We start from the raw sequence: 8,254 nt of genomic DNA on the forward strand, positions 1-8,254 counted from the left end.
CCTCTTACAGATCTCCCCTTAAGCATTCCTGTTCTGACCGTGGTAGACAGATGGTGGGCTATTGAAACTATCAATCTATCCTTGAGCAATTTTTAGTTTTTCTATTTAAAAAAAAAAAAAAAAGTAGATAAAAAGTCAAAATTTACAACGTTATCCATAGTTTCACTTGACTTGGCACTCCTAATCTTGCAAGTAGTACTATTAAAAAATAAAAATGTAGATAAAAAGTCAACATTTAAAACGTTATCCATAGTTTCACTTGACTTGGCACTCCTACTTCAGCCCAGTTTGTTTGATGGAGAATAGAGAAAAAGGAAAAACAGGGGTGGGAAAATGAGGAGCTTTTGGTTTGTTACTTTATTTGGTCTCATAGGAGTAATAGTCTTTCTGACATACGAAAACTTAATCCTTTTGAAATTCTAAAACCTGCCCTATGGTGGACTGACACAAGCAACCAATCCACATTGAAACCATCTCAGATCCGGGTGTTTTCTCCTTCAAGTAGCTCCTTACATATCAACCTACCAAATTTCAACTTCAAATTATGGTATGTGCTATAATCTCAAACCCAACTATCAACATGATTGGATGGGTAGTGTGCTTTATTACTAAAGGAAAATGCCCCTTACTAATGACATATTACTTGATGACAGGAAACATTTATGAAGGAAATGTTGAAGGCTTTACTATCTGGAGCAAAAGATGCATTGCAGCGGAAGTGGGCGATGAAGGAAGTCTGGAGTAATTCTGAAGTCCTAAGTAACTTAACTTTTGACTTAAACACTACCTCATAGCCGTTAGGTGTGGAACCTTTATTTTTTTATGTGTACAAATCTATGCAACTCCTAATTTTTTGTTGTAGACCTACTAACGAGGTAGTGGTTTTTTTTGGCTAAACTTGCTTACATGACCATGCACAACAAAAAACAACCATATGTGGATAATCCTTAAATATGTAATTTGGTCACTCTTTTTTTATTTCTAGTTTCTTTGTTGCTTTGATTAGAAAAAAAAGCGTTGGTTTGTTTGTTTGTTTGTTGGGTTGGGAAATTTATCTGCAATAATTGTTGTTTGTTGATTTCGCAGTTAACTTTTCTCACCAAATTCACTTCCAAAGTCCATATGGAAAAGTAATTATATATATATATATATATATATATATATATACACACGTACAAATGCACATGGGAGCAAAAATGACTAATATTATAGGACTTCTAATAAAAAAACTAACTCTTTATCATTACTTAAAAGTCAAAAGACAATAAGGAAATATATTTTTTTTTGTACATCCTTACATGACCCATATATGAGATATGCTCTAAGATAGTTGCTTCTAAAGGATGAACAAATATGTTGAGGAAAACATCGTTTACAGAATTATGAAAAAAGATTATAACAATCAGATTTGCAAAAGTTGTTGGACACAAAAAATAATATAGATTGCAAACTATAGGTCATAAGTAAAAATGCAATGAATGTACATTTTTTTTCCACATAAATACACATTAATCAGACAAAAAAATAAGGAAAAAAGAAAGGAAGGCTAGCGGGTTACAATGGAATTAGGAATGCTAACGGGATATTTGCCGTTAGATGAAACATAAGCAATCTTGATCATTAGATGACTGTTGTCTAACATAAATTGCCCACCACTGGCGCTCTACAATGTCTCTTCTTCTACTTTATCTATCTCCATCTCTGTCTTCTGGCTCCCACTCCCTCCCTTTGTCGACGGTGGTAAATCCTCCATCATTCAACGGATGCGGACTTGATCTACACTGTTCTACCAGTATTCCAGCATATCACAGGAATGAATCAAAGGGAAGTCATAAACAACTACAGAGACAAAAATGATTTCAGTGGAAAAAATGAGAAAAAAGAGAAATCAGATCTTGGGAGAGAAGACTGATTTGTTCTTCTCCCGTGAAGTTCTTCTATGACCAGCATGAACAAAAAAACTTGGAAAACAATAATCGCCCCATCTACCCAAAAATAATAATAATAATAATAATAATAATAATAATAATCACCCCTGAATCTGGGAGCCAACACTCAATTGCATGTCAACAGTGCATAGGTTATGAAATCCAGCCAATATGCTTGCCAACGGACCCAATTTCTTGTTCCGCTCTATTTTTCGATCGATTGCTTTGGCTTCCTTTAATAAATCCTCAGAAACATGGAGAAAGCTCCGAATTTGTGACTCGATCTGTCGCAAGACTTGCAGCTGATTCAAGTACTCTTGGGGCAATTTCGACAGCTCTTCGTTGACGAGAGAACGAGAACTGAGGGTGAAGGGGCAGAGGACTTGACGACAGAAAGAGAACTGAGGGCGAAGGGGCAGAGGACGTTGACCGTCCAGGCAGCGGCAGCGCCCACTCCGGCCGTGACCGGTGGCGCCAACACCTAGGTAGGATTGCTCTATCTCGAGCAACAGCGGCACAACACAGTTGTAGGGGCGGGAATAAAGAGAGAGGGGGAGACAATGTGTAGCAGTGGTGGAGGGAGAGTTTGGATTTGTTACCTCCATCTCCATCCGACGATTGTATTTAGGATGAATAAATCCTACTGTTAATATCCCGCTAACATTCCTAATTCCATTATAATCTGCCAACATACCTATACCTCTCCCAATAAACAAATAAATAAATACACACTAAAAATATATGTTTCGCATTGCACGTGTATTTCAATCATATGTGATATTAATTGAAATAATTAGTAATTTAAGATGATTATTAAATATTAATTTTATAATTTCAAATAATGATAGACAATTACAAATTTTTTTTTAGACAATCAATGGTTGAGAGAGAGAAAGAGAGAGAGAGAGCTTTCTTTGTCTCTCTCTAAGTGATTTAGTTACTATTTATTTCGAGGTTGTAAAAAGCTAACATGATGCATATCAGAGAATCCGTTAGGTACTATTTACTATTTATTTCGAGGAAATGTTTTTCTTTCTTCATGATTCAACTGCTCCTTTATAGACAAATCACCAAACCGTTTATCAGTTGAAAAGTTAATTTTAGCCCCATTGCCAACAATCCATCTCTCCTTGCTTGAAATAAAGTCCCATGTTCTTCTAGTCATATCATCCCCAAAGAGAAAATTCATTCCCAACTCCCGAACCTGCATTAACTTAATTGTGAACTTTCTATTGTAAGAAATAGGAAAAATTATCACCCCCTCCCCCACCCAAAGAAAAGAAAAAAAAAAAAAAAAGAATAAATAAAAGCACAGAACGACATAGATCTGATTGAATGATATACCAGTGATTATACCAAGTGGTAATAATCGAATTGGTCAAGAACCCTAATATCCATGAACATTGATGGGGTCCTTCCTAAGTAAGGTCCTGAACCATTGCTTCCTTCTGTACATAAAATAGAAGGTAAACAAAATTAATTTCTTAACGAACCACAATGAAAATATCAACCAAATTTCTTCAAACAAACACCACAACTCAAGGCCACAAAAGAAAAGATCTGGATACAATGGTTATGCTCTTCATACTAAATATTATCGATAATGGTATTAAAAGCAAATCACTGCAGCAAGAAAGTACATCTTAGGATGATCTCTGGATTACAAATACGCAGAAAGTGAATTCATACAGTAGTCCAAGGTCTACTTCTCCAAAGAACCAAGGCATGAGAGGAAGAAGTTTCCATGATCCAATTTGTTCCATGCATATTGGCTAGACTTTCTCTACTGCATGGTTCAACCACTGGACCGTCTCTGAATTGGAAAGTACCTGAAAGAACCAGAAAAACGTAATAAAGAAATATGCTGCTGGAAAGCTGGAAGCCCAAGTGTAACGTTCACTATTTGGTAAGAAAATGACGGCCCAAAAAACATTGTATAAAACTGAATTAGAAAGACCAAACAACTAAAACTAAACAAAGATGAAAATACCCTTCTCTGATTTGCTTGCTTTCTTTCCTCAAATTTTATTCTCCTCTGCAGCCTCATAGAGCAACGCTCATGAACTTTTTAGAAGAGAAACAAAAGCTCTGATTGGGTCAAAGAAGACAGAAGAGGCATATTATAAGGAAACATGATGTAACCCATCTCACTGAAGTGCTAGATTCAAGAGTAAAAATTTAATTTTCTTAGTTTCATGCTTAGTAAAAAATCACCTTTGAACATAGTAGAACCGAAACCCTCAAACATGAAGGGGCAACAGCATTACCTGATAGAGATAGATCAAACTTATGAATTAAAAGACATGATGGCACCAATGAACGAAGACAAAATCCACAATGCCAAGAACACAATGGCAACATGATGTATGATAGACCTCAGTCATATCCATCCCTTCTACCGAAGCACAAACCACATTAATTATACTAACACTCAATAACAACTTATAAGTTACAACTACCCCTTCCACACAATTAACCAAATTGAATCACAGAATACTTAAACCTCAGACCTTTCATTCCCTGTCCACTACTATCATTCAATTCTTTCAATGAATCATGCATATACCTATCAAATACAGTATATATATATATATATATATATTAAAAAAAAATCCACGAGATACAGAACCAGTGTTCCATTGAAGAATCGACAAAAGACTTAATAAATCCATACCTATTCTTCTTCTCTTTTTCCAATCAAGCAGAATAGTAAGCTCTCTGATTTCAAATTGTTTTCATATCAGATTTTTGAAGACATCAGATGCTTAAGATGATTCATTGCCACAATATTAATAACAAGGGTATCCTCTTACTTGATTTCTTGCATGAAGAGCATCTTCAGAAGAAAAAAAAAGCTCAACCTCAACAGGAATACAAACTTCAGCATCAGAGAATAGCAAAGACAGTAATATTTGCCCTAAGTCATTGGTGTGGACATTTGAAACAAAAATCAGATGACGAGAGCCCAAGCATCATAACTATTAAACGGAAAGTAAACAGGTATCGGGGATTACCTCAGTATAGATTTTCTTGCAGCGGAATGGATCGGGTTGCACCACGAGTCGATCCGCACGAACAACGACAAACGAAAGGTTGCGGCGATCTCGTTAGGCAATATTCCACCCTTCAAATCCAAGGATTGTAATTGAGATCCTTGGAGACACTCTCAATTGGGAGAGACATAAGAGAATAGGTCAAAACCCTAATTGGATTTGTGGCCAAAACCCTATTATTTATAGAGAATTGGCTAGCTAGAGTTCCCAATCCTAGTGGGTCTATGATTACCCCAAGTGGGCGACCCACGATCCGACCCATATTAATTAACAATAACATTTTGTTGGAAAGTTAAGCTAACCCTAGCATTCTCTTCCATATGCAGATATGCTGAGCCATCCAGTTCAATTGATTAATTCTGCCTTCTCCCCGACGGGTTCATCAATAATTAAATTAGTTGCAGTAAGTTCCAACCCAAAAGCCCCCTCCTGGAAGTTCTTCCTTCAGACCAAATTCACTTTCAAATAATTATCCAAGTAAAAAATGAAAAGAATAAAAAAATCTATGGCTGGAGCACACTTAGCAAAATTTATCATTACTTTACAAAGCAATCTTTCCTAACTCTAATCATAGAATGGGTACTGAGCATTTCCAAAAGGTTGTTAGCACAAGTAGATTTGTGACTGTCACCAAAATTCAAACCTGAGATTTTCAAATTTTTGTCTACAGGAACGCGATCTATCAGAGCTGCATCCATCTAAATATCCATGCAAAACACAGGACGCTTGCCACGTGAAGTGAAAGGAAGAAAAAAAAAAAAAGCAATCAATGCATCCAGAAATAAGACCTTGACTGTGATGAATTTTGCATCAAAACCAACAATAATTGCTATTCAAACTGATGCAACCAGCAGAGAGTTAGGGACTGAGACAGAGTAGCAAAAGAGGATTGAGAATTGTCAACATGCCACTGACCATATGATTCCAATCTGAGTGAATTCATACTGAAAATATGTTCAAAGTTCAAACATACTCACGATCTTGATTCTTGCATGCAGTTCACATTCCTGTAATTTTGTTAAACAGAAAAATATGTTTTTTGCCAGCAATTTGAGTTTGCCTTCAAGGCATCTACTACAGATCACGGTATGGCAGAACTTACCACAAGCCAAAAAGAGAATTCACCACATCAACATCACATGTAGGAATTTTGAGGAGAGAAAAAAAGAAAGACCTCAAAATCTCACAGTCCATACAAATTGAGCTCACACAAAATAAATGAATGAATTTGTCATCTGAGAAGCATTAATCGGCTCAGGAACCCAAAAACCACATATCAAGAGCATCCAGGATGGACGACTAAGACCCTGTGGCACTTTGATAGAAACAATAAAGCTTTTCACATAGCAATCCTGTAGATGAAACCAGATTTCTTTTCTCATAGTTAAACTTAAGGATCTTAATGCACAATATCTAAATCAGCTTTGGATGTCTCCTACATCATCCACCAAAGGGCCATTAGGCTATGTTTAGAACACAAGAAATCGATAGGAAAAAAAAGAAGAAAAACATAATAAGAGAAGAGAAAAGCAAACCACATTTCTACACTTCGAAGGGGGAAGGAAACATTTAAGCCTCTACATCAAATGTTTGAGAATACGAATACCCAAATGAAAATAAACCAAACCTCAAATTTCCAGAAATAATCAGCTAAACTGTCCTGGAGACCACTATAAACGCCTCTTAGCCTTCAAACCATCTCTCTCTATTGGCTGAATTTGTTGCCGGGTTTAATGTAAAGTGCTCATATTCCACAATTTCAGGAAACTCTAGCAGAAAATTAAATGATAAACCATACTGGTTAATGCATTTTCATTACTATTATTGTTGTGAAAGTAGCATCAAATAACTGATAAACCCTCTTTTTGTATCTCTTTCAACCAGGCAAAAACTAATCAAACAACATCTAATTAAGCCTTATACTTCAAATAGTATTGTAAGACCAATATTATCTCAACTGTTAGCCCTCAAGATCCCAAGTTAAGAACATATAGATTGTATCAAAGAAAAAATTACAATAATGAACAAATAAAGGAACTTGACCATTAAAATATCTACAATTTATGCTCTATTTCTTTTAACTGGAAAAGAATTTTTTTGTATTATTCTGTTTTCCAAGCATCATACCATTTTGGTACATTGATGATACAAATCTTTGTGAAGACTTCTGGCGGCTGCATCCCTGCTACACTTAACATGGCCCACAAACCATTAAAGAGCTCTGTCTGCACAAACCATATCACGTTCTCAGGGTCTTCTGAAAGTCCAAGAGGATCAAATCCATTGTCACCTAGGTGGCTGTATACAATAATATCAACAAAATTTATTGTTAGTCCATCACTAATGAAATAATGTGATCTTCATAATACAATAAATCTATGAATTTACCAACCATTGAGATACCCTGGAGAGGCCAAACCTCGCAACCACTTGCCCTTTGCTTCAATTTTGAACGAATTTTGGGGCTGATGAAGCAGCTTTTTAGATGGAATATTCAGAGGTTAAATTATGCAAATCAACAGTTCATTCTTCTTCTCTCCAAAGACCACTAAAGAACCAAACTTCTTAATTACAATTTTTTTTTCCAATATTGAAACATGATGAATTCCCATCTCACCACTCCCCTATAAGGATTTATGGACATGTAGAGAGTACTCTAATCCAGTCTGAGGAAGAATAATTGGTTGTTCTTGTAACTCTAATTCCCCTACCAGAAAGAATTTTGAAGTTCAAAATAATTTTTTTTTTCTAATATGGCAATGAATATGATGCAATAAAAAGATAATAAGATTAGACTCTAATCACAGTGTGGAAGTGTTCTCTTCTCCCTCTGTGCAAGAGCAGGGTTTTCTACGAAAAAAAAGAAAAAAAATTGCAGGAACCGAAGATGAGAAGATGGAAGAGAGTAGGCGAAGAAGTAGAAAGAGAGAATAAAAGAGAGGAGTCAAAACTGTGTTCAGAACCAGGGCGGAGGTAGAGGAGGTCTCTTCTCCCTCTGCGCAAGAGCAAGGTTATACTGTCAAAAAGAAATTTCGGAACCGAAGTTGAGAAGAAGATGGAAGAAGAAGAAGAGAAGTAGAAAGAAAGAGAAGAAAATGAAGAAAGAACACACGCCCTCCACTCTCTACATTTAGAAATTAATGAAAATTTTTCTCTATTAAAGTCTTCCACTATCTCTTTCTATTTAGAAACTACTAAATTGTTCCTTTATTATAATCTCACGCTCTGTTAGTTAAAACGAGAACGGCAAAAAAACATTATTCGGTATGAACA

General features: G+C 35.8%; 3 long non-coding RNA genes across 3 annotated transcripts; 2 read left to right on the forward strand and 1 right to left on the reverse strand.

The window, feature by feature from the left end:
* The first annotated feature begins 48 nt into the window (after positions 1-48).
* Positions 49-1,032, forward strand: LOC122060915. Its single transcript, XR_006134499.1, has 2 exons — positions 49-547; positions 654-1,032. It is a non-coding gene; the product is annotated as an uncharacterized LOC122060915 (long non-coding RNA).
* A 2,396-nt stretch (positions 1,033-3,428) lies between these two features.
* On the reverse strand, positions 3,429-7,908 carry LOC122062072. The gene is made up of 5 exons (XR_006134792.1): positions 7,374-7,908; positions 7,109-7,279; positions 4,143-4,195; positions 3,919-4,016; positions 3,429-3,757 (listed from the first exon to the last, which is right to left on the reverse strand). It is a non-coding gene; the product is annotated as an uncharacterized LOC122062072 (long non-coding RNA).
* Positions 4,536-5,894, forward strand: LOC122062073. The gene is made up of 3 exons (XR_006134793.1): positions 4,536-4,928; positions 5,308-5,384; positions 5,652-5,894. It is a non-coding gene; the product is annotated as an uncharacterized LOC122062073 (long non-coding RNA).
* Positions 7,909-8,254: the final 346 nt, after the last annotated feature.

This window comes from Macadamia integrifolia, chromosome 14 (genome assembly GCF_013358625.1).
Source record: "Macadamia integrifolia cultivar HAES 741 chromosome 14, SCU_Mint_v3, whole genome shotgun sequence".
Classification (NCBI taxonomy): Eukaryota; Viridiplantae; Streptophyta; class Magnoliopsida; order Proteales; family Proteaceae; genus Macadamia; species Macadamia integrifolia.